Source organism: Microcebus murinus, chromosome 20 (assembly GCF_040939455.1).
Source record: "Microcebus murinus isolate Inina chromosome 20, M.murinus_Inina_mat1.0, whole genome shotgun sequence".
In the NCBI taxonomy this organism is placed as follows: Eukaryota; Metazoa; Chordata; class Mammalia; order Primates; family Cheirogaleidae; genus Microcebus; species Microcebus murinus.
In genome coordinates, this window is record NC_134123.1 from 1,546,227 (window position 1) to 1,570,934 (window position 24,708).

General features: G+C 62.0%; 6 non-coding genes across 6 annotated transcripts; all 6 read right to left on the reverse strand.

Moving 5' to 3' along the window:
• Nucleotides 1-354: 354 nt before the first annotated feature.
• LOC142862731 (5S ribosomal RNA) lies at nucleotides 355-473 on the reverse strand. Its single transcript, XR_012913829.1, has one exon. It is a non-coding gene; the product is annotated as a 5S ribosomal RNA (ribosomal RNA).
• A 3,791-nt stretch (nucleotides 474-4,264) lies between these two features.
• LOC142862725 (5S ribosomal RNA) lies at nucleotides 4,265-4,383 on the reverse strand. The gene has a single exon (XR_012913823.1). It is a non-coding gene; the product is annotated as a 5S ribosomal RNA (ribosomal RNA).
• A 3,787-nt stretch (nucleotides 4,384-8,170) lies between these two features.
• On the reverse strand, nucleotides 8,171-8,289 carry LOC142862726 (5S ribosomal RNA). The gene has a single exon (XR_012913824.1). It is a non-coding gene; the product is annotated as a 5S ribosomal RNA (ribosomal RNA).
• Nucleotides 8,290-12,081: 3,792 nt separating this feature from the next.
• Nucleotides 12,082-12,200, reverse strand: LOC142862727 (5S ribosomal RNA). Its single transcript, XR_012913825.1, has one exon. It is a non-coding gene; the product is annotated as a 5S ribosomal RNA (ribosomal RNA).
• Nucleotides 12,201-15,992: 3,792 nt separating this feature from the next.
• On the reverse strand, nucleotides 15,993-16,111 carry LOC142862729 (5S ribosomal RNA). Its single transcript, XR_012913827.1, has one exon. It is a non-coding gene; the product is annotated as a 5S ribosomal RNA (ribosomal RNA).
• Nucleotides 16,112-19,883: 3,772 nt separating this feature from the next.
• LOC142863038 (5S ribosomal RNA) lies at nucleotides 19,884-20,002 on the reverse strand. The gene has a single exon (XR_012913920.1). It is a non-coding gene; the product is annotated as a 5S ribosomal RNA (ribosomal RNA).
• Between the last annotated feature and the right edge of the window lie 4,706 nt (nucleotides 20,003-24,708).

Here is a 24,708-nt window from a genome sequence, read left to right on the forward strand (position 1 = left end):
GTGTAGCCCATAGAACCCCAAAAGCAACGGGACGAGTTCTGGTCACATACTCCCTCAAAATGACATCCTGGCCTTCTTCTGGAACTCCCTCCCCTCTCAGACTCTCAAGGTTTCCTCCAGCGTGTCGGTTCCCACAGAGCAGACCTTTGGTCTGAGACCTGACAGTCCAGATGCCACGCATGCTGCCGCGTGGCGGCGGTGTCGCGGCTTGGGACAAGAGGAGGCCCCACGGTGCGGGCTGGGGCGCCAGGCACCGCGGCGGGCGCTGAGGGTGGGGGTGACCCCCACCCCGGGCCGCCGCCGCGCTCCCAGAAAGGGGACAGAACAAGAGGCCAAAAAAAAAAAAAAAGAAGCAGCCTGTGGCACCCGGTATTCCCAGGCGGTCTCCCATTCAAGTACTAACCAGGCCCGACCCTGCTTAGCTTCCGAGACCAGACGAGATCGGGGGCGTTCAGGGTGGTGTGGCCCTAGACGGCGGCGGAGGGCGCCCCTGCCCCGCTCGAGAAGCCGAGCCTCTCTGGGCTTCCCCGCCGCCGCCTCCCGCCCCAGGCCCCGCGCCCCAGGCCCCGCGCCGGGCCGGGCCGGGCCGGGCCGGTTGAGTTCGCCGGCCGGTCCCGCTGGCTCCCAGGGACGGGGGTGATGGGCGGGGCGGGGCGGGGCGGGGTGGGGGGCTGTCTCTCTATACACACACACACACACTCACACTCACTCACACTCACACAAGATGCGCCTCCACGGCTGGACTCGCCAAGGTGGAGCCCTCCCAGCCCCCCTCGTCTCCTCGCCCGGCCTCCTTCACCTACCCGCTGCCCACCCCCAGCGCGTCGCTGCCGCTGACTGCGCACGCGCGGGACGCTCGCCCTTTGACCCCAGCCAGGGGCCGCCCTCCCCCACAACCCCTTTCAGCTGCGCCCCCCCCCTCGCCCTGTGGGTGGGCTGCCGCCTATTCCCCCGGGCCAGGGCTGGGGCACAGCCAGTGTATGGGGCGTCTCTCTCTGGGGATGTGTCCCATGGGTGGGGTGGGGTGGCGTGGTCTGGGGGGCGCTGAAGAAATCAGTCCCCTCCATCTCCTACCTCTGGAAAACGCCCAAGCCCGTGGAGAACTGCCGGCACCGCTTCGTGGGGGCCGGGACCCTCCTCCGTGTCCTCCTGTGGCCCAGTCCAACGGGCCTGGGCCTGGCCGGGGCTGCATTGGACCCCGACCACCCTGGCGTGTGGACTCGCTAAAAATCGGCCATTAGATATTGGATTCCAGCTTCCTGGAGGTCATTTCACTAATGAGTGCACCGGAAAGAGTTTCCTAATCCATCTGTGAGGGTGGCAACTGAAAGAGAATTTTAAAGCTGACAGAATAGGCGAGGGAAGGCATAGGAGATTTCCACACCCAGCAAGGAAGACTTTCCCGAAATGGAAGAAAGAAACGAGCAAACAGAGACACCGGTAGCCCGCCCGGAAAAGAGTCTGCCCCTGAGAGAAAGCACCCTGACCAGGTTCACCCGTGGGTGGGTGGCGAGCTAGCGGCATTCAGAAGAGCGAGGCCCGCAGTCTGTGCGGAAGACACCTGCGCTCGGGTGTGTGTGGCGGCGCGATTCACAAGCAGCTCTAGATGTTAAACCAAGGAGAAGCCAGGGAGTTCCCAACGCCCCAGGTGTCCTCAGCCCACGACTGGCTGCTGTGGGAATGCGAAGCCCGGCTCCTTGTCTCAGAGCGGGGTTCCCAGGAGGATCAGGCTGAAGCTGGGACTTGGCCTCAAAGTGTCCCCTCGCATGGCCACCCCCTTCCCCTTCCTGCTCCTCTACTCCTGGTGCCCCTCCATCCAGGGGCCAGACCTTAAAGAGTCACCGCAAGAGAATCCTGGTCCCAAAGGAGCCTTCTGGGGGACCGGTGCTGAGAGAGGTTGTGGGCATGGCCCGCTGGGGCTCTGCCCGACCCAGGGCTGAGAGATGCCACCTCCCAGCTCTGGGTCCCTGCAGGAAGTGTTGGCAAGCACAGGGCCGGTCCTCCAAAGGCCCAGGTGCAGGGAGCCCAGGCCAAGCAGCCTGTGGAAGAAGCCACTTGCCGTGCCACCCCGGGAACAGGACTGCAGGCCCCGGCCCTTCCCACCTCCTCCTCCTCCTCCTCCGCCCCGCACCCCCCCCCCCGACATGGCACAGGGCTCAGAGACACCTCAGACTCTTGCTACCCAAAGTGCAAAGGGCATCAGTTGCTCCTCCAAACCCCCCGCCCAGCAGACCGCGTTGTCCAGCCAGCCCCCGGGCCTCCCTGGGGTGCCCAGCACAAAAGTGCAGACACCCACCGGACCCTCAGTCTCAGTTTTCGGAGGTTTTTGCCACTCTAAGGACCCGCAGGCCAGCTGGGCCTTCGGGCAGGACAGAGAGCCCCGGAATCCGACGTGGAGAGCTGCGTGTACGTCCCCATCAGGAGGCGGTCCCCACCTCCGCGGCTCTCCCCTTGCGGGGAGCGGCAGCCCAGCCGGCAGCCGCAGGGCCTCAGGGAAGACACCAGGCTGGGCCCCCGCGGCACAGCGGGGGCACGTCCCCCGCACTCACGCGACTTAGGGACGGCTGCTGGAGACTGCTGCGGCCACCCTGCTGCCGGGTTTCTGGAGGGCTTCCTGGAAGCAGCGTCCACACCAAGCCCTTGGAAGGCCCAGGCGACGGAGGAGCCGGTCAGGCAGGGGCCGAGGACGGTGAGAGGCCGGGCGGGCGGGAAGGAGCGTGTCAGGCAGGGGCAGAGGACGGTGACCGGCCGGGCGGGGAGGAGCCGGTCAGGCGGGGGCCCAGGACAGTGACGGGCCTGGCCGGGGAGGAGTGCGTCAGGCAGGGGCAGAGGAGACGGGCTGGGTAAGGGTTAGGGTTACAGTTAGGGCACAATTCACAATCCCAAAGACGTGGAAGCGACCCGAGTGCCCATCCATCCAGGAGTGCATCAATAAAATGTGGCGCGTGGACACCACGGAGTGCCATTCGGCTGTGAGGAGCAGCGGTGAGAGGGCGCCTCTCGTGTTCTCCTGGCCAGAGCTGGAACCCGTTCCAGGAAGCCAAGTATCCCAAGAATGGACACACGAGCACCACGTGAGCGCGCTCACCAGCAAATTGGTACGAACGGATGGACGCCTAAGTGGACAGAGAGGAATCACCTTCATCGGGTGGGTGTCGGGCGGGTGGGGGGAGGGGAGGGGCATACACATCCATTAGGCATGGGGTGGGTGCGCACCGACTGGGGGATGGGCGCACTTGAAGCTCTGACCCGAGGGGGGAGGCTTGGAGAGGGCAAGGCACCCGACCTTAACATTGGTACCCCCACAATACGCTGGAACAACATGAGAGGTATATGAATAAGAACACAGGGGGGGCCGGGCGCGGTGGCTCACGCCTGTAATCCTAGCTCTCTGGGAGGCCGAGGCGGGCGGATTGCTCCAGGTCAGGAGTTCGAAACCAGCCTGAGCAAGAGCGAGACCCCGTCTCTACTAAAAATAGAAAGAAATTAATTGGCCAACTAATATATATAGAAAAACACAGCCGGGCGTGGTGGTGCATGTCTGTAGTCCCAACTACTCGGGAGGCTGAGGCAGCAGGATTGCTTGAGCCCGGAGATTGAGGTTGCTGTGAGCTAGGCTGACGCCATGGCACTCACTCTAGCCTGGGCAGCAAAACGAGACTCTGTCTCAAAAAAAAAAAAAAAAAAGGAACACAGGGGGGAGGGCGGCACGGGCAACACATGTCACCTGAATACTTGTACTCCCATCATCTGCTTGAAAAGAGAGAGAAAAGAAAATGCAATCCTAGAGGTAAGAGACACTTTTTAAAAATAATGAATCCGAAGAGAAAAGTAAAAGGAGGCCTGTGGAGCAGGTCTGGGTGTGACTCCGGATCCCCCAACATCAGGTGCCACCACCAAAGATTCCTGCGTGTAGCCCATAGAACCCCAAAAGCAACGGGACGAGTTCTGGTCACATACTCCCTCAAAATGACATCCTGGCCTTCTTCTGGAACTCCCTCCCCTCTCAGACTCTCAAGGTTTCCTCCAGCGTGTCGGTTCCCACAGAGCAGACCTTTGGTCTGAGACCTGACAGTCCAGATGCCACGCATGCTGCCGCGTGGCGGCGGTGTCGCGGCTTGGGACAAGAGGAGGCCCCACGGTCCGGGCTGGGGCGCCAGGCACCGCGGCGGGCGCTGAGGGTGGGGGTGACCCCCACCCCGGGCCGCCGCCGCGCTCCCAGAAAGGGGACAGAACAAGAGGCCAAAAAAAAAAAAAAAGAAGCAGCCTGTGGCACCCGGTATTCCCAGGCGGTCTCCCATCCAAGTACTAACCAGGCCCGACCCTGCTTAGCTTCCGAGACCAGACGAGATCGGGGGCGTTCAGGGTGGTGTGGCCCTAGACGGCGGCGGAGGGCGCCCCTGCCCCGCTCGAGAAGCCGAGCCTCTCTGGGCTTCCCCGCCGCCGCCTCCCGCCCCAGGCCCCGCGCCCCAGGCCCCGCGCCGGGCCGGGCCGGGCCGGGCCGGTTGAGTTCGCCGGCCGGGTCCCGCTGGCTCCCAGGGACGGGGGTGATGGGCGGGGCGGGGCGGGGCGGGGTGGGGGGCTGTCTCTCTATACACACACACACACACTCACACTCACTCACACTCACACAAGATGCGCCTCCACGGCTGGACTCGCCAAGGTGGAGCCCTCCCAGCCCCCCTCGTCTCCTCGCCCGGCCTCCTTCACCTACCCGCTGCCCACCCCCAGCGCGTCGCTGCCGCTGACTGCGCACGCGCGGGACGCTCGCCCTTTGACCCCAGCCAGGGGCCGCCCTCCCCCACAACCCCTTTCAGCTGCGCCCCCCCCCTCGCCCTGTGGGTGGGCTGCCGCCTATTCCCCCGGGCCAGGGCTGGGGCACAGCCAGTGTATGGGGCGTCTCTCTCTGGGGATGTGTCCCATGGGTGGGGTGGGGTGGCGTGGTCTGGGGGGCGCTGAAGAAATCAGTCCCCTCCATCTCCTACCTCTGGAAAACGCCCAAGCCCGTGGAGAACTGCCGGCACCGCTTCGTGGGGGCCGGGACCCTCCTCCGTGTCCTCCTGTGGCCCAGTCCAACGGGCCTGGGCCTGGCCGGGGCTGCATTGGACCCCGACCACCCTGGCGTGTGGACTCGCTAAAAATCGGCCATTAGATATTGGATTCCAGCTTCCTGGAGGTCATTTCACTAATGAGTGCACCGGAAAGAGTTTCCTAATCCATCTGTGAGGGTGGCAACTGAAAGAGAATTTTAAAGCTGACAGAATAGGCGAGGGAAGGCATAGGAGATTTCCACACCCAGCAAGGAAGACTTTCCCGAAATGGAAGAAAGAAACGAGCAAACAGAGACACCGGTAGCCCGCCCGGAAAAGAGTCTGCCCCTGAGAGAAAGCACCCTGACCAGGTTCACCCGTGGGTGGGTGGCGAGCTAGCGGCATTCAGAAGAGCGAGGCCCGCAGTCTGTGCGGAAGACACCTGCGCTCGGGTGTGTGTGGCGGCGCGATTCACAAGCAGCTCTAGATGTTAAACCAAGGAGAAGCCAGGGAGTTCCCAACGCCCCAGGTGTCCTCAGCCCACGACTGGCTGCTGTGGGAATGCGAAGCCCGGCTCCTTGTCTCAGAGCGGGGTTCCCAGGAGGATCAGGCTGAAGCTGGGACTTGGCCTCAAAGTGTCCCCTCGCATGGCCACCCCCTTCCCCTTCCTGCTCCTCTACTCCTGGTGCCCCTCCATCCAGGGGCCAGACCTTAAAGAGTCACCGCAAGAGAATCCTGGACCCAAAGGAGCCTTCTGGGGGACCGGTGCTGAGAGAGGTTGTGGGCATGGCCCGCTGGGGCTCTGCCCGACCCAGGGCTGAGAGATGCCACCTCCCAGCTCTGGGTCCCTGCAGGAAGTGTTGGCAAGCACAGGGCCGGTCCTCCAAAGGCCCAGGTGCAGGGAGCCCAGGCCAAGCAGCCTGTGGAAGAAGCCACTTGCCGTGCCACCCCGGGAACAGGACTGCAGGCCCCGGCCCTTCCCACCTCCTCCTCCTCCTCCTCCGCCCCGCACCCCCCCCCCGACATGGCACAGGGCTCAGAGACACCTCAGACTCTTGCTACCCAAAGTGCAAAGGGCATCAGTTGCTCCTCCAAACCCCCCGCCCAGCAGACCGCGTTGTCCAGCCAGCCCCCGGGCCTCCCTGGGGTGCCCAGCACAAAAGTGCAGACACCCACCGGACCCTCAGTCTCAGTTTTCGGAGGTTTTTGCCACTCTAAGGACCCGCAGGCCAGCTGGGCCTTCGGGCAGGACAGAGAGCCCCGGAATCCGACGTGGAGAGCTGCGTGTACGTCCCCATCAGGAGGCGGTCCCCACCTCCGCGGCTCTCCCCTTGCGGGGAGCGGCAGCCCAGCCGGCAGCCGCAGGGCCTCAGGGAAGACACCAGGCTGGGCCCCCGCGGCACAGCGGGGGCACGTCCCCCGCACTCACGCGACTTAGGGACGGCTGCTGGAGACTGCTGCGGCCACCCTGCTGCCGGGTTTCTGGAGGGCTTCCTGGAAGCAGCGTCCACACCAAGCCCTTGGAAGGCCCAGGCGACGGAGGAGCCGGTCAGGCAGGGGCCGAGGACGGTGAGAGGCCGGGCGGGAAGGAGCGTGTCAGGCAGGGGCAGAGGACGGTGACCGGCCGGGCGGGGAGGAGCCGGTCAGGCGGGGGCCCAGGACAGTGACGGGCCTGGCCGGGGAGGAGTGCGTCAGGCAGGGGCAGAGGAGACGGGCTGGGTAAGGGTTAGGGTTACAGTTAGGGCACAATTCACAATCCCAAAGACGTGGAAGCGACCCGAGTGCCCATCCATCCAGGAGTGCATCAATAAAATGTGGCGCGTGGACACCACGGAGTGCCATTCGGCTGTGAGGAGCAGCGGTGAGAGGGCGCCTCTCGTGTTCTCCTGGCCAGAGCTGGAACCCGTTCCAGGAAGCCAAGTATCCCAAGAATGGACACACGAGCACCACGTGAGCGCGCTCACCAGCAAATTGGTACGAACGGATGGACGCCTAAGTGGACAGAGAGGAATCACCTTCATCGGGTGGGTGTCGGGCGGGTGGGGGGAGGGGAGGGGCATACACATCCATTAGGCATGGGGTGGGTGCGCACCGACTGGGGGATGGGCGCACTTGAAGCTCTGACCCGAGGGGGGAGGCTTGGAGAGGGCAAGGCACCCGACCTTAACATTGGTACCCCCACAATACGCTGGAACAACATGAGAGGTATATGAATAAGAACACAGGGGGGGCCGGGCGCGGTGGCTCACGCCTGTAATCCTAGCTCTCTGGGAGGCCGAGGCGGGCGGATTGCTCCAGGTCAGGAGTTCGAAACCAGCCTGAGCAAGAGCGAGACCCCGTCTCTACTAAAAATAGAAAGAAATTAATTGGCCAACTAATATATATAGAAAAACACAGCCGGGCGTGGTGGTGCATGTCTGTAGTCCCAACTACTCGGGAGGCTGAGGCAGCAGGATTGCTTGAGCCCGGAGATTGAGGTTGCTGTGAGCTAGGCTGACGCCATGGCACTCACTCTAGCCTGGGCAGCAAAACGAGACTCTGTCTCAAAAAAAAAAAAAAAAAAGGAACACAGGGGGGAGGGCGGCACGGGCAACACATGTCACCTGAATACTTGTACTCCCATCATCTGCTTGAAAAGAGAGAGAAAAGAAAATGCAATCCTAGAGGTAAGAGACACTTTTTAAAAATAATGAATCCGAAGAGAAAAGTAAAAGGAGGCCTGTGGAGCAGGTCTGGGTGTGACTCCGGATCCCCCAACATCAGGTGCCACCACCAAAGATTCCTGCGTGTAGCCCATAGAACCCCAAAAGCAACGGGACGAGTTCTGGTCACATACTCCCTCAAAATGACATCCTGGCCTTCTTCTGGAACTCCCTCCCCTCTCAGACTCTCAAGGTTTCCTCCAGCGTGTCGGTTCCCACAGAGCAGACCTTTGGTCTGAGACCTGACAGTCCAGATGCCACGCATGCTGCCGCGTGGCGGCGGTGTCGCGGCTTGGGACAAGAGGAGGCCCCACGGTGCGGGCTGGGGCGCCAGGCACCGCGGCGGGCGCTGAGGGTGGGGGTGACCCCCACCCCGGGCCGCCGCCGCGCTCCCAGAAAGGGGACAGAACAAGAGGCCAAAAAAAAAAAAAAAGAAGCAGCCTGTGGCACCCGGTATTCCCAGGCGGTCTCCCATCCAAGTACTAACCAGGCCCGACCCTGCTTAGCTTCCGAGACCAGACGAGATCGGGGGCGTTCAGGGTGGTGTGGCCCTAGACGGCGGCGGAGGGCGCCCCTGCCCCGCTCGAGAAGCCGAGCCTCTCTGGGCTTCCCCGCCGCCGCCTCCCGCCCCAGGCCCCGCGCCCCAGGCCCCGCGCCGGGCCGGGCCGGGCCGGGCCGGTTGAGTTCGCCGGCCGGGTCCCGCTGGCTCCCAGGGACGGGGGTGATGGGCGGGGCGGGGCGGGGCGGGGTGGGGGGCTGTCTCTCTATACACACACACACACACTCACACTCACTCACACTCACACAAGATGCGCCTCCACGGCTGGACTCGCCAAGGTGGAGCCCTCCCAGCCCCCCTCGTCTCCTCGCCCGGCCTCCTTCACCTACCCGCTGCCCACCCCCAGCGCGTCGCTGCCGCTGACTGCGCACGCGCGGGACGCTCGCCCTTTGACCCCAGCCAGGGGCCGCCCTCCCCCACAACCCCTTTCAGCTGCGCCCCCCCCCTCGCCCTGTGGGTGGGCTGCCGCCTATTCCCCCGGGCCAGGGCTGGGGCACAGCCAGTGTATGGGGCGTCTCTCTCTGGGGATGTGTCCCATGGGTGGGGTGGGGTGGCGTGGTCTGGGGGGCGCTGAAGAAATCAGTCCCCTCCATCTCCTACCTCTGGAAAACGCCCAAGCCCGTGGAGAACTGCCGGCACCGCTTCGTGGGGGCCGGGACCCTCCTCCGTGTCCTCCTGTGGCCCAGTCCAACGGGCCTGGGCCTGGCCGGGGCTGCATTGGACCCCGACCACCCTGGCGTGTGGACTCGCTAAAAATCGGCCATTAGATATTGGATTCCAGCTTCCTGGAGGTCATTTCACTAATGAGTGCACCGGAAAGAGTTTCCTAATCCATCTGTGAGGGTGGCAACTGAAAGAGAATTTTAAAGCTGACAGAATAGGCGAGGGAAGGCATAGGAGATTTCCACACCCAGCAAGGAAGACTTTCCCGAAATGGAAGAAAGAAACGAGCAAACAGAGACACCGGTAGCCCGCCCGGAAAAGAGTCTGCCCCTGAGAGAAAGCACCCTGACCAGGTTCACCCGTGGGTGGGTGGCGAGCTAGCGGCATTCAGAAGAGCGAGGCCCGCAGTCTGTGCGGAAGACACCTGCGCTCGGGTGTGTGTGGCGGCGCGATTCACAAGCAGCTCTAGATGTTAAACCAAGGAGAAGCCAGGGAGTTCCCAACGCCCCAGGTGTCCTCAGCCCACGACTGGCTGCTGTGGGAATGCGAAGCCCGGCTCCTTGTCTCAGAGCGGGGTTCCCAGGAGGATCAGGCTGAAGCTGGGACTTGGCCTCAAAGTGTCCCCTCGCATGGCCACCCCCTTCCCCTTCCTGCTCCTCTACTCCTGGTGCCCCTCCATCCAGGGGCCAGACCTTAAAGAGTCACCGCAAGAGAATCCTGGTCCCAAAGGAGCCTTCTGGGGGACCGGTGCTGAGAGAGGTTGTGGGCATGGCCCGCTGGGGCTCTGCCCGACCCAGGGCTGAGAGATGCCACCTCCCAGCTCTGGGTCCCTGCAGGAAGTGTTGGCAAGCACAGGGCCGGTCCTCCAAAGGCCCAGGTGCAGGGAGCCCAGGCCAAGCAGCCTGTGGAAGAAGCCACTTGCCGTGCCACCCCGGGAACAGGACTGCAGGCCCCGGCCCTTCCCACCTCCTCCTCCTCCTCCTCCGCCCCGCACCCCCCCCCCCGACATGGCACAGGGCTCAGAGACACCTCAGACTCTTGCTACCCAAAGTGCAAAGGGCATCAGTTGCTCCTCCAAACCCCCCGCCCAGCAGACCGCGTTGTCCAGCCAGCCCCCGGGCCTCCCTGGGGTGCCCAGCACAAAAGTGCAGACACCCACCGGACCCTCAGTCTCAGTTTTCGGAGGTTTTTGCCACTCTAAGGACCCGCAGGCCAGCTGGGCCTTCGGGCAGGACAGAGAGCCCCGGAATCCGACGTGGAGAGCTGCGTGTACGTCCCCATCAGGAGGCGGTCCCCACCTCCGCGGCTCTCCCCTTGCGGGGAGCGGCAGCCCAGCCGGCAGCCGCAGGGCCTCAGGGAAGACACCAGGCTGGGCCCCCGCGGCACAGCGGGGGCACGTCCCCCGCACTCACGCGACTTAGGGACGGCTGCTGGAGACTGCTGCGGCCACCCTGCTGCCGGGTTTCTGGAGGGCTTCCTGGAAGCAGCGTCCACACCAAGCCCTTGGAAGGCCCAGGCGACGGAGGAGCCGGTCAGGCAGGGGCCGAGGACGGTGAGAGGCCGGGCGGGCGGGAAGGAGCGTGTCAGGCAGGGGCAGAGGACGGTGACCGGCCGGGCGGGGAGGAGCCGGTCAGGCGGGGGCCCAGGACAGTGACGGGCCTGGCCGGGGAGGAGTGCGTCAGGCAGGGGCAGAGGAGACGGGCTGGGTAAGGGTTAGGGTTACAGTTAGGGCACAATTCACAATCCCAAAGACGTGGAAGCGACCCGAGTGCCCATCCATCCAGGAGTGCATCAATAAAATGTGGCGCGTGGACACCACGGAGTGCCATTCGGCTGTGAGGAGCAGCGGTGAGAGGGCGCCTCTCGTGTTCTCCTGGCCAGAGCTGGAACCCGTTCCAGGAAGCCAAGTATCCCAAGAATGGACACACGAGCACCACGTGAGCGCGCTCACCAGCAAATTGGTACGAACGGATGGACGCCTAAGTGGACAGAGAGGAATCACCTTCATCGGGTGGGTGTCGGGCGGGTGGGGGGAGGGGAGGGGCATACACATCCATTAGGCATGGGGTGGGTGCGCACCGACTGGGGGATGGGCGCACTTGAAGCTCTGACCCGAGGGGGGAGGCTTGGAGAGGGCAAGGCACCCGACCTTAACATTGGTACCCCCACAATACGCTGGAACAACATGAGAGGTATATGAATAAGAACACAGGGGGGGCCGGGCGCGGTGGCTCACGCCTGTAATCCTAGCTCTCTGGGAGGCCGAGGCGGGCGGATTGCTCCAGGTCAGGAGTTCGAAACCAGCCTGAGCAAGAGCGAGACCCCGTCTCTACTAAAAATAGAAAGAAATTAATTGGCCAACTAATATATATAGAAAAACACAGCCGGGCGTGGTGGTGCATGTCTGTAGTCCCAACTACTCGGGAGGCTGAGGCAGCAGGATTGCTTGAGCCCGGAGATTGAGGTTGCTGTGAGCTAGGCTGACGCCATGGCACTCACTCTAGCCTGGGCAGCAAAACGAGACTCTGTCTCAAAAAAAAAAAAAAAAAAGGAACACAGGGGGGAGGGCGGCACGGGCAACACATGTCACCTGAATACTTGTACTCCCATCATCTGCTTGAAAAGAGAGAGAAAAGAAAATGCAATCCTAGAGGTAAGAGACACTTTTTAAAAATAATGAATCCGAAGAGAAAAGTAAAAGGAGGCCTGTGGAGCAGGTCTGGGTGTGACTCCGGATCCCCCAACATCAGGTGCCACCACCAAAGATTCCTGCGTGTAGCCCATAGAACCCCAAAAGCAACGGGACGAGTTCTGGTCACATACTCCCTCAAAATGACATCCTGGCCTTCTTCTGGAACTCCCTCCCCTCTCAGACTCTCAAGGTTTCCTCCAGCGTGTCGGTTCCCACAGAGCAGACCTTTGGTCTGAGACCTGACAGTCCAGATGCCACGCATGCTGCCGCGTGGCGGCGGTGTCGCGGCTTGGGACAAGAGGAGGCCCCACGGTGCGGGCTGGGGCGCCAGGCACCGCGGCGGGCGCTGAGGGTGGGGGTGACCCCCACCCCGGGCCGCCGCCGCGCTCCCAGAAAGGGGACAGAACAAGAGGCCAAAAAAAAAAAAAAAGAAGCAGCCTGTGGCACCCGGTATTCCCAGGCGGTCTCCCATCCAAGTACTAACCAGGCCCGACCCTGCTTAGCTTCCGAGACCAGACGAGATCGGGGGCGTTCAGGGTGGTGTGGCCCTAGACGGCGGCGGAGGGCGCCCCTGCCCCGCTCGAGAAGCCGAGCCTCTCTGGGCTTCCCCGCCGCCGCCTCCCGCCCCAGGCCCCGCGCCCCAGGCCCCGCGCCGGGCCGGGCCGGGCCGGGCCGGTTGAGTTCGCCGGCCGGTCCCGCTGGCTCCCAGGGACGGGGGTGATGGGCGGGGCGGGGCGGGGCGGGGTGGGGGGCTGTCTCTCTATACACACACACACACACTCACACTCACTCACACTCACACAAGATGCGCCTCCACGGCTGGACTCGCCAAGGTGGAGCCCTCCCAGCCCCCCTCGTCTCCTCGCCCGGCCTCCTTCACCTACCCGCTGCCCACCCCCAGCGCGTCGCTGCCGCTGACTGCGCACGCGCGGGACGCTCGCCCTTTGACCCCAGCCAGGGGCCGCCCTCCCCCACAACCCCTTTCAGCTGCGCCCCCCCCCTCGCCCTGTGGGTGGGCTGCCGCCTATTCCCCCGGGCCAGGGCTGGGGCACAGCCAGTGTATGGGGCGTCTCTCTCTGGGGATGTGTCCCATGGGTGGGGTGGGGTGGCGTGGTCTGGGGGGCGCTGAAGAAATCAGTCCCCTCCATCTCCTACCTCTGGAAAACGCCCAAGCCCGTGGAGAACTGCCGGCACCGCTTCGTGGGGGCCGGGACCCTCCTCCGTGTCCTCCTGTGGCCCAGTCCAACGGGCCTGGGCCTGGCCGGGGCTGCATTGGACCCCGACCACCCTGGCGTGTGGACTCGCTAAAAATCGGCCATTAGATATTGGATTCCAGCTTCCTGGAGGTCATTTCACTAATGAGTGCACCGGAAAGAGTTTCCTAATCCATCTGTGAGGGTGGCAACTGAAAGAGAATTTTAAAGCTGACAGAATAGGCGAGGGAAGGCATAGGAGATTTCCACACCCAGCAAGGAAGACTTTCCCGAAATGGAAGAAAGAAACGAGCAAACAGAGACACCGGTAGCCCGCCCGGAAAAGAGTCTGCCCCTGAGAGAAAGCACCCTGACCAGGTTCACCCGTGGGTGGGTGGCGAGCTAGCGGCATTCAGAAGAGCGAGGCCCGCAGTCTGTGCGGAAGACACCTGCGCTCGGGTGTGTGTGGCGGCGCGATTCACAAGCAGCTCTAGATGTTAAACCAAGGAGAAGCCAGGGAGTTCCCAACGCCCCAGGTGTCCTCAGCCCACGACTGGCTGCTGTGGGAATGCGAAGCCCGGCTCCTTGTCTCAGAGCGGGGTTCCCAGGAGGATCAGGCTGAAGCTGGGACTTGGCCTCAAAGTGTCCCCTCGCATGGCCACCCCCTTCCCCTTCCTGCTCCTCTACTCCTGGTGCCCCTCCATCCAGGGGCCAGACCTTAAAGAGTCACCGCAAGAGAATCCTGGTCCCAAAGGAGCCTTCTGGGGGACCGGTGCTGAGAGAGGTTGTGGGCATGGCCCGCTGGGGCTCTGCCCGACCCAGGGCTGAGAGATGCCACCTCCCAGCTCTGGGTCCCTGCAGGAAGTGTTGGCAAGCACAGGGCCGGTCCTCCAAAGGCCCAGGTGCAGGGAGCCCAGGCCAAGCAGCCTGTGGAAGAAGCCACTTGCCGTGCCACCCCGGGAACAGGACTGCAGGCCCCGGCCCTTCCCACCTCCTCCTCCTCCTCCTCCGCCCCGCACCCCCCCCCCGACATGGCACAGGGCTCAGAGACACCTCAGACTCTTGCTACCCAAAGTGCAAAGGGCATCAGTTGCTCCTCCAAACCCCCCGCCCAGCAGACCGCGTTGTCCAGCCAGCCCCCGGGCCTCCCTGGGGTGCCCAGCACAAAAGTGCAGACACCCACCGGACCCTCAGTCTCAGTTTTCGGAGGTTTTTGCCACTCTAAGGACCCGCAGGCCAGCTGGGCCTTCGGGCAGGACAGAGAGCCCCGGAATCCGACGTGGAGAGCTGCGTGTACGTCCCCATCAGGAGGCGGTCCCCACCTCCGCGGCTCTCCCCTTGCGGGGAGCGGCAGCCCAGCCGGCAGCCGCAGGGCCTCAGGGAAGACACCAGGCTGGGCCCCCGCGGCACAGCGGGGGCACGTCCCCCGCACTCACGCGACTTAGGGACGGCTGCTGGAGACTGCTGCGGCCACCCTGCTGCCGGGTTTCTGGAGGGCTTCCTGGAAGCAGCGTCCACACCAAGCCCTTGGAAGGCCCAGGCGACGGAGGAGCCGGTCAGGCAGGGGCCGAGGACGGTGAGAGGCCGGGCGGGCGGGAAGGAGCGTGTCAGGCAGGGGCAGAGGACGGTGACCGGCCGGGCGGGGAGGAGCCGGTCAGGCGGGGGCCCAGGACAGTGACGGGCCTGGCCGGGGAGGAGTGCGTCAGGCAGGGGCAGAGGAGACGGGCTGGGTAAGGGTTAGGGTTACAGTTAGGGCACAATTCACAATCCCAAAGACGTGGAAGCGACCCGAGTGCCCATCCATCCAGGAGTGCATCAATAAAATGTGGCGCGTGGACACCACGGAGTGCCATTCGGCTGTGAGGAGCAGCGGTGAGAGGGCGCCTCTCGTGTTCTCCTGGCCAGAGCTGGAACCCGTTCCAGGAAGCCAAGTATCCCAAGAATGGACACACGAGCACCACGTGAGCGCGCTCACCAGCAAATTGGTACGAACGGATGGACGCCTAAGTGGACAGAGAGGAATCACCTTCATCGGGTGGGTGTCGGGCGGGTGGGGGGAGGGGAGGGGCATACACATCCATTAGGCATGGGGTGGGTGCGCACCGACTGGGGGATGGGCGCACTTGAAGCTCTGACCCGAGGGGGGAGGCTTGGAGAGGGCAAGGCACCCGACCTTAACATTGGTACCCCCACAATACGCTGGAACAACATGAGAGGTATATGAATAAGAACACAGGGGGGGCCGGGCGCGGTGGCTCACGCCTGTAATCCTAGCTCTCTGGGAGGCCGAGGCGGGCGGATTGCTCCAGGTCAGGAGTTCGAAACCAGCCTGAGCAAGAGCGAGACCCCGTCTCTACTAAAAATAGAAAGAAATTAATTGGCCAACTAATATATATAGAAAAACACAGCCGGGCGTGGTGGTGCATGTCTGTAGTCCCAACTACTCGGGAGGCTGAGGCAGCAGGATTGCTTGAGCCCGGAGATTGAGGTTGCTGTGAGCTAGGCTGACGCCATGGCACTCACTCTAGCCTGGGCAGCAAAACGAGACTCTGTCTCAAAAAAAAAAAAAAAAAAGGAACACAGGGGGGAGGGCGGCACGGGCAACACATGTCACCTGAATACTTGTACTCCCATCATCTGCTTGAAAAGAGAGAGAAAAGAAAATGCAATCCTAGAGGTAAGAGACACTTTTTAAAAATAATGAATCCGAAGAGAAAAGTAAAAGGAGGCCTGTGGAGCAGGTCTGGGTGTGACTCCGGATCCCCCAACATCAGGTGCCACCACCAAAGATTCCTGCGTGTAGCCCATAGAACCCCAAAAGCAACGGGACGAGTTCTGGTCACATACTCCCTCAAAATGACATCCTGGCCTTCTTCTGGAACTCCCTCCCCTCTCAGACTCTCAAGGTTTCCTCCAGCGTGTCGGTTCCCACAGAGCAGACCTTTGGTCTGAGACCTGACAGTCCAGATGCCACGCATGCTGCCGCGTGGCGGCGGTGTCGCGGCTTGGGACAAGAGGAGGCCCCACGGTGCGGGCTGGGGCGCCAGGCACCGCGCGGGCGCTGAGGGTGGGGGTGACCCCCACCCCGGGCCGCCGCCTCGCTCCCAGAAAGGGGACAGAACAAGAGGCAAGAAAAAAAAAAAAAAAAGCAGCAGCCTGTGGCACCCGGTATTCCCAGGCGGTCTCCCATCCAAGTACTAACCAGGCCCGACCCTGCTTAGCTTCCGAGACCAGACGAGATCGGGGGCGTTCAGGGTGGTGTGGCCCTAGACGGCGGCGGAGGGCGCCCCTGCCCCGCTCGAGAAGCCGAGCCTCTCTGGGCTTCCCCGCCGCCGCCTCCCGCCCCAGGCCCCGCGCCGGGCCGGGCCGGGCCGGTTGAGTTCGCCGGCCGGGTCCCGCTGGCTCCCAGGGACGGGGGTGATGGGCGGGGCGGGGCGGGGCGGGGCGGGGCGGGGGGCTGTCTCTCTATACACACACACACACACTCACACTCACTCACACTCACACAAGATGCGCCTCCACGGCTGGACTCGCCAAGGTGGAGCCCTCCCAGCCCCCCTCGTCTCCTCGCCCGGCCTCCTTCACCTACCCGCTGCCCACCCCCAGCGCGTCGCTGCCGCTGACTGCGCACGCGCGGGACGCTCGCCCTTTGACCCCAGCCAGGGGCCGCCCTCCCCCACAACCCCTTTCAGCTGCGCCCCCCCCCTCGCCCTGTGGGTGGGCTGCCGCCTATTCCCCCGGGCCAGGGCTGGGGCACAGCCAGTGTATGGGGCGTCTCTCTCTGGGGATGTGTCCCATGGGTGGGGTGGGGTGGCGTGGTCTGGGGGGCGCTGAAGAAATCAGTCCCCTCCATCTCCTACCTCTGGAAAACGCCCAAGCCCGTGGAGAACTGCCGGCACCGCTTCGTGGGGGCCGGGACCCTCCTCCGTGTCCTCCTGTGGCCCAGTCCAACGGGCCTGGGCCTGGCCGGGGCTGCATTGGACCCCGACCACCCTGGCGTGTGGACTCGCTAAAAATCGGCCATTAGATATTGGATTCCAGCTTCCTGGAGGTCATTTCACTAATGAGTGCACCGGAAAGAGTTTCCTAATCCATCTGTGAGGGTGGCAACTGAAAGAGAATTTTAAAGCTGACAGAATAGGCGAGGGAAGGCATAGGAGATTTCCACACCCAGCAAGGAAGACTTTCCCGAAATGGAAGAAAGAAACGAGCAAACAGAGACACCGGTAGCCCGCCCGGAAAAGAGTCTGCCCCTGAGAGAAAGCACCCTGACCAGGTTCACCCGTGGGTGGGTGGCGAGCTAGCGGCATTCAGAAGAGCGAGGCCCGCAGTCTGTGCGGAAGACACCTGCGCTCGGGTGTGTGTGGCGGCGCGATTCACAAGCAGCTCTAGATGTTAAACCAAGGAGAAGCCAGGGAGTTCCCAACGCCCCAGGTGTCCTCAGCCCACGACTGGCTGCTGTGGGAATGCGAAGCCCGGCTCCTTGTCTCAGAGCGGGGTTCCCAGGAGGATCAGGCTGAAGCTGGGACTTGGCCTCAAAGTGTCCCCTCGCATGGCCACCCCCTTCCCCTTCCTGCTCCTCTACTCCTGGTGCCCCTCCATCCAGGGGCCAGACCTTAAAGAGTCACCGCAAGAGAATCCTGGTCCCAAAGGAGCCTTCTGGGGGACCGGTGCTGAGAGAGGTTGTGGGCATGGCCCGCTGGGGCTCTGCCCGACCCAGGGCTGAGAGATGCCACCTCCCAGCTCTGGGTCCCTGCAGGAAGTGTTGGCAAGCACAGGGCCGGTCCTCCAAAGGCCCAGGTGCAGGGAGCCCAGGCCAAGCAGCCTGTGGAAGAAGCCACTTGCCGTGCCACCCCGGGAACAGGACTGCAGGCCCCGGCCCTTCCCACCTCCTCCTCCTCCTCCTCCGCCCCGCACCCCCCCCCGACATGGCACAGGGCTCAGAGACACCTCAGACTCTTGCTACCCAAAGTGCAAAGGGCATCAGTTGCTCCTCCAAACCCCCCGCCCAGCAGACCGCGTTGTCCAGCCAGCCCCCGGGCCTCCCTGGGGTGCCCAGCACAAAAGTGCAGACACCCACCGGACCCTCAGTCTCAGTTTTCGGAGGTTTTTGCCACTCTAAGGACCCGCAGGCCAGCTGGGCCTTCGGGCAGGACAGAGAGCCCCGGAATCCGACGTGGAGAGCTGCGTGTACGTCCCCATCAGGAGGCGGTCCCCACCTCCGCGGCTCTCCCCTTGCGGGGAGCGGCAGCCCAGCCGGCAGCCGCAGGGCCTCAGGGAAGACACCAGGCTGGGCCCCCGCGGCACAGCGGGGGCACGTCCCCCGCACTCACGCGACTTAGGGACGGCTGCTGGAGACTGCTGCGGCCACCCTGCTGCCGGGTTTCTGGAGGGCTTCCTGGAAGCAGCGTCCACACCAAGCCCTTGGAAGGCCCAGGCGACGGAGGAGCCGGTCAGGCAGGGGCCGAGGACGGTGAGAGGCCGGGCGGGAAGGAGCGTGTCAGGCAGGGGCAGAGGACGGTGACCGGCCGGGCGGGGAGGAGCCGGTCAGGCGGGGGCCCAGGACAGTGACGGGCCTGGCCGGGGAGGAGTGCGTCAGGCAGGGGCAGAGGAGACGGGCTGGGTAAGGGTTAGGGTTACAGTTAGGGCACAATTCACAATCCCAAAGACGTGGAAGCGACCCGAGTGCCCATCCATCCAGGAGTGCATCAATAAAATGTGGCGCGTGGACACCACGGAGTGCCATTCGGCTGTGAGGAGCAGCGGTGAGAGGGCGCCTCTCGTGTTCTCCTGGCCAGAGCTGGAACCCGTTCCAGGAAGCCAAGTATCCCAAGAATGGACACACGAGCACCACGTGAGCGCGCTCACCAGCAAATTGGTACGAACGGATGGACGCCTAAGTGGACAGAGAGGAATCACCTTCATCGGGTGGGTGTCGGGCGGGTGGGGGGAGGGGAGGGGCATACACATCCATTAGGCATGGGGTGGGTGCGCACCGACTGGGGGATGGGCGCACTTGAAGCTCTGACCCGAGGGGGGAGGCTTGGAGAGGGCAAGGCACCCGACCTTAACATTGGTACCCCCACAATACGCTGGAACAACATGAGAGGTATATGAATAAGAACACAGGGGGGGCCGGGCGCGGTGGCTCACGCCTGTAATCCTAGCTCTCTGGGAGGCCGAGGCGGGCGGATTGCTCCAGGTCAGGAGTTCGAAACCAGCCTGAGCAAGAGCGAGACCCCGTCTCTACTAAAAATAGAAAGAAATTAATTGGCCAACTAATATATATAGAAAAACACAGCCGGGCGTGGTGGTGCATGTCTGTAGTCCCAACTACTCGGGAGGCTGAGGCAGCAGGATTGCTTGAGCCCGGAGATTGAGGTTGCTGTGAGCTAGGCTGACGCCATGGCACTCACTCTAGCCTGGGCAGCAAAACGAGACTCTGTCTCAAAAAAAAAAAAAAAAAAGGAACACAGGGGGGAGGGCGGCACGGGCAACACATGTCACCTGAATACTTGTACTCCCATCATCTGCTTGAAAAGAGAGAGAAAAGAAAATGCAATCCTAGAGGTAAGAGACACTTTTTAAAAATAATGAATCCGAAGAGAAAAGTAAAAGGAGGCCTGTGGAGCAGGTCTGGGTGTGACTCCGAATCCCCCAACATCAGGTGCCACCACCAAAGATTCCTGCGTGTAGCCCATAGAACCCCAAAAGCAACGGGACGAGTTCTGGTCACATACTCCCTCAAAATGACATCCTGGCCTTCTTCTGGAACTCCCTCCCCTCTCAGACTCTCAAGGTTTCCTCCAGCGTGTCGGTTCCCACAGAGCAGACCTTTGGTCTGAGACCTGACAGTCCAGATGCCACGCATGCTGCCGCGTGGCGGCGGTGTCGCGGCTTGGGACAAGAGGAGGCCCCACGGTGCGGGCTGGGGCGCCAGGCACCGCGGCGGGCGCTGAGGGTGGGGGTGACCCCCACCCCGGGCCGCCGCCGCGCTCCCAGAAAGGGGACAGAACAAGAGGCCAAAAAAAAAAAAAAAGAAGCAGCCTGTGGCACCGGGTATTCCCAGGCGGTCTCCCATCCAAGTACTAACCAGGCCCGACCCTGCTTAGCTTCCGAGACCAGACGAGATCGGGGGCGTTCAGGGTGGTGTGGCCCTAGACGGCGGCGGAGGGCGCCCCTGCCCCGCTCGAGAAGCCGAGCCTCTCTGGGCTTCCCCGCCGCCGCCTCCCGCCCCAGGCCCCGCGCCGGGCCGGGCCGGGCCGGTTGAGTTCGCCGGCGGGTCCCGCTGGCTCCCAGGGACGGGGGTGATGGGCGGGGCGGGGCGGGGCGGGGCGGGGTGGGGGGCTGTCTCTCTATACACACACACACACACTCACACTCACTCACACTCACACAAGATGCGCCTCCACGGCTGGACTCGCCAAGGTGGAGCCCTCCCAGCCCCCCTCGTCTCCTCGCCCGGCCTCCTTCACCTACCCGCTGCCCACCCCCAGCGCGTCGCTGCCGCTGACTGCGCACGCGCGGGACGCTCGCCCTTTGACCCCAGCCAGGGGCCGCCCTCCCCCACAACCCCTTTCAGCTGCGCCCCCCCCCTCGCCCTGTGGGTGGGCTGCCGCCTATTCCCCCGGGCCAGGGCTGGGGCACAGCCAGTGTATGGGGCGTCTCTCTCTGGGGATGTGTCCCATGGGTGGGGTGGGGTGGCGTGGTCTGGGGGGCGCTGAAGAAATCAGTCCCCTCCATCTCCTACCTCTGGAAAACGCCCAAGCCCGTGGAGAACTGCCGGCACCGCTTCGTGGGGGCCGGGACCCTCCTCCGTGTCCTCCTGTGGCCCAGTCCAACGGGCCTGGGCCTGGCCGGGGCTGCATTGGACCCCGACCACCCTGGCGTGTGGACTCGCTAAAAATCGGCCATTAGATATTGGATTCCAGCTTCCTGGAGGTCATTTCACTAATGAGTGCACCGGAAAGAGTTTCCTAATCCATCTGTGAGGGTGGCCACTGAAAGAGAATTTTAAAGCTGACAGAATAGGCGAGGGAAGGCATAGGAGATTTCCACACCCAGCAAGGAAGACTTTCCCGAAATGGAAGAAAGAAACGAGCAAACAGAGACACCGGTAGCCCGCCCGGAAAAGAGTCTGCCCCTGAGAGAAAGCACCCTGACCAGGTTCACCCGTGGGTGGGTGGCGAGCTAGCGGCATTCAGAAGAGCGAGGCCCGCAGTCTGTGCGGAAGACACCTGCGCTCGGGTGTGTGTGGCGGCGCGATTCACAAGCAGCTCTAGATGTTAAACCAAGGAGAAGCCAGGGAGTTCCCAACGCCCCAGGTGTCCTCAGCCCACGACTGGCTGCTGTGGGAATGCGAAGCCCGGCTCCTTGTCTCAGAGCGGGACAACCAGGTGTGACGTACACCCCGGGGTTCCCAGGAGGATCAGGCTGAAGCTGGGACTTGGCCTGAAAATGTCCCCTTGCATGGGCACCCCCTTCCGCTTCCGGCTCCTCTATTCCTGGTGCCCCTCCATCCAGGGGCCAGACTTTAAGAAGTCACCCGCAGGAGAATCCTGGTCTCAAAGGAGCCTTCTGGGGGACCCGTGCTGAGAGAGCTTGTGGGCATGGCCCGCTGGGGCTCTGCCCGACCCAGGGCTGGGAGATGCCACCTCCCAGCTCCAGGTCCCTGCAGGAAGCGTTGGCAAGAACAGGGCCAGTCTTCCAAAGGCCCAGGTGCGGGGAGCCCAGGCCAAGCAGCCTGTGGAAGAAGCCACTTGCCGCGCCACCCCGGGAACAGGACTGCAGGTCGCGGCCCCTCCCACCTCCTCCCCGACATGGCGCAGGTCTCAGAGACACTTCGGAGGCTGCTACCAAAGTCCAAAGGGCATCGGTTGCTCCTCCAAAGCCCCCGAGCAGACCGCGTTGTCCAGCCAGCCCCTGGGCCTCCCTGGGGTGCCCAGCACAAAAGTGCAGACAACCACCGGACTCGCAATCTCAGTTTGAGGATGTTTCTGTCACTAAGGACCTGCAGGCCAGCTGGGCCTTCAGGCAGGACAGAGAGCCCCGGAATCCGACGTGGAGAGCTGCGTGGACGTCCCCATCAGGAGGCGGTCCCCACCTCCGAGGCTCTCCCCTTGTGGGGAGCAGCAGCCCCAGGGCCTCAGGGAAGACACCAGGCTGGGCCCCCGCGGCACAGCGGGGCACGTCCCCTGGAGGCGACTTAGCGATGCCTGCGCCAGACTGCTGTGGCCGCCCTGCTGCCGGGTTTCTGGAGGTCTTCCTGTAATCAGCGTCCACACCAAGCCCCTGGAAGGCCCAGGCGATGGAGGAGCCGGTCAGGCAGGGGCGGAGGACGGTGACAGGCCGGGCGGGAAGGAGGTGGTCAGGCAGGGGCCCAGGACAGCGACGGGCCTGGCCGGGGAGGAGCGAGTCAGACAGTGGCCCTGGTGGTGGGCCGGGCGGGGAGGAGCCTGTCAGGCAGGGGCAGAGGACGGCGACGGTGACGGTGACTGGCCGGGGCAGGAAGGAGCTGGTCAGGCATGTGCAGGTCCTGAGGACAGTGACGGGCCTGGCGGGGGAGGAGCGCGTCACGCAGGGGCAGAGGAGACGGGCTGGGTAAGGGGTAGGGTGACAGTTAGGGCACAATTCACAATCGCAAAGATGTGGAAGCGACTGGAGTGCCCATCCATGCAGGAGTGCATTAATAACATGTGGCGCGTGGACACCACGGAATGCTATTTGGCTATGAGGAACAGCGGTGAGAGGGCGCCTCTCGTGTTCTCCTGGCCGGTGCTGGAACCCGTTCCAGTAAGTCAAGTATCCCAAGAATGGACACAGGAACACCACCTGCGTGCTCACTGTCAAATTGGGAGTAACCCATGGACACCTAATGGGACGTAGAGGAATCACCGTGATAGGGTGGAGGTCGGTCGTGTGGGGGGAAGGGATGGGCATCCAAATCCATTAGGAATGGGGTGGGTGCGCACCAACTGGGGGATGGGCGCACTTGAAGCTCTCACCAGATGGGGGAGGCGAGGAGAGGGCAATGTACCCGACCTTAACATTGGTACCCACACAATTCGCTGCTAAAACATGAGAGATAAATGAACAAGGCAACAGGGGTAGGGGGGCACGGGCAATACCTGGAACCTGAATACTTGTACTCCCATAATCTGCTTGAAAATAGAGAGAAAAGAAAATGCAATAATGGAGGTTAGATGCATTTTTTTTTTTAGAGACTGAGTCTAGCTTTGTTGCTCCGGCTAGATTGAGTGCCATGGTGTCAGCCTAGCTCACAGCAACCTCAATCTCCTGGACTGAAGCAATCCTGCTGCCTCAGCCTCCCAAGTAGCTGGGACTACAGGAATGCGCCACCATGCCCGGCTAACATTTTTTTTGCATATATATATATATATATATATATATATATATATATATATATATATTAGTTGGCCAATTAATTTCTTTCTATTTTTAGTAGAGACGGGGTCTCGCTCTTGCTCAGGCTGGTTTCGAACTCCTGACCTCGAACAATCCACCCACCTTGGCCTCCCAGTGTGCTAGTATTACAGGCGTTAGCCACCACGCCCGGCCAAGAGGCATTTTTTTTTTAAAAAATGACTCCGAAATGAAAAGTAAAAGTAGGCCTGTCGAGCACGTCTGTGTGTGACTGTGCATCCCCCAACATCCGGTGCCACCACCAAAGATTCCTACGTGTAGTCCATAGAACGCCAAAATCAATGGAAAGAGTTCTGGTCACATACTCCCTCAAAATGACATCCTGGCCTTCTACAACTCCCTCCCCTCTCAGACTCTCAAGGTTTTCTCCAGCCTGTTGGTTCCCACAGACCAGACCCTTGGTCTGAGTCCCGACAGTCCCGATGCCATGCCTGTTGTCGCTTGGCTGCAGTGCTGCAACTTTGGGCAAGAGGAGGCCCCACGGAGTGGGCTGGGGTGCCAGGCACGGTGGTGGGTGCTGAGGGTTGGGGTCACCCCCCTGGACCCCCGCCGTGCTCTCCAAATGGTGACAGAACAAATGCCATCGACAGTGAGAATTACATCAACAGTGACAATGACATCGACATTGACAATGACAATGACAGTGACAGTGACATCAGCAGTGACAATAACATCGACAGTGATAATCACAATGACAGTGACAATGACATCAACAGTGACAATGACAGTGACAATGACATCGACAGTGACAATAACAGTGGCAATGACATGCACGGTGACAATGACATCGACAATGACATGGACAGTGACCATGACATCGTCAGTGACAATCACAATGACAATGACAATGACAACAGTGACAATGACATCAACAGTGACAATGACATCAACAGTGACAATGACAATGACATCAACAGTGACAATGACATCGACAGTGACAATGACAATGACATCGACATTGACAATGACAATGACATCGACAGTGACAATGACAGTGACAATGACATCCACAGTGACAATGACATCGGCAGTGACATCAACAGTGACAATGACAACAGTGACAATGACATCGGCAGTGACAATGACAACAGTTACAATGACATCGGCAGTGACAATGACATCGACAGTGACAATAATATCAACAGTGACAATGACAGTGACAGTGACATTGACAATGACAATGACATCGACAGTGACAATGACATGGACAGTGACATCAACAGTGACAATGACATTGACAATGACAATGACAGTGACAATGACATCGAAAATGGCATTGACGGTGACAATGATATCGACAGTCACAATGACAACAGTGACACTGACATCAGCAGTGACATCGACAGTGACAATGACAACAGTGACAATGACATCGACAGTAACAATGACATCAACAGTGACAATGACAGTGACAATGACATCGACA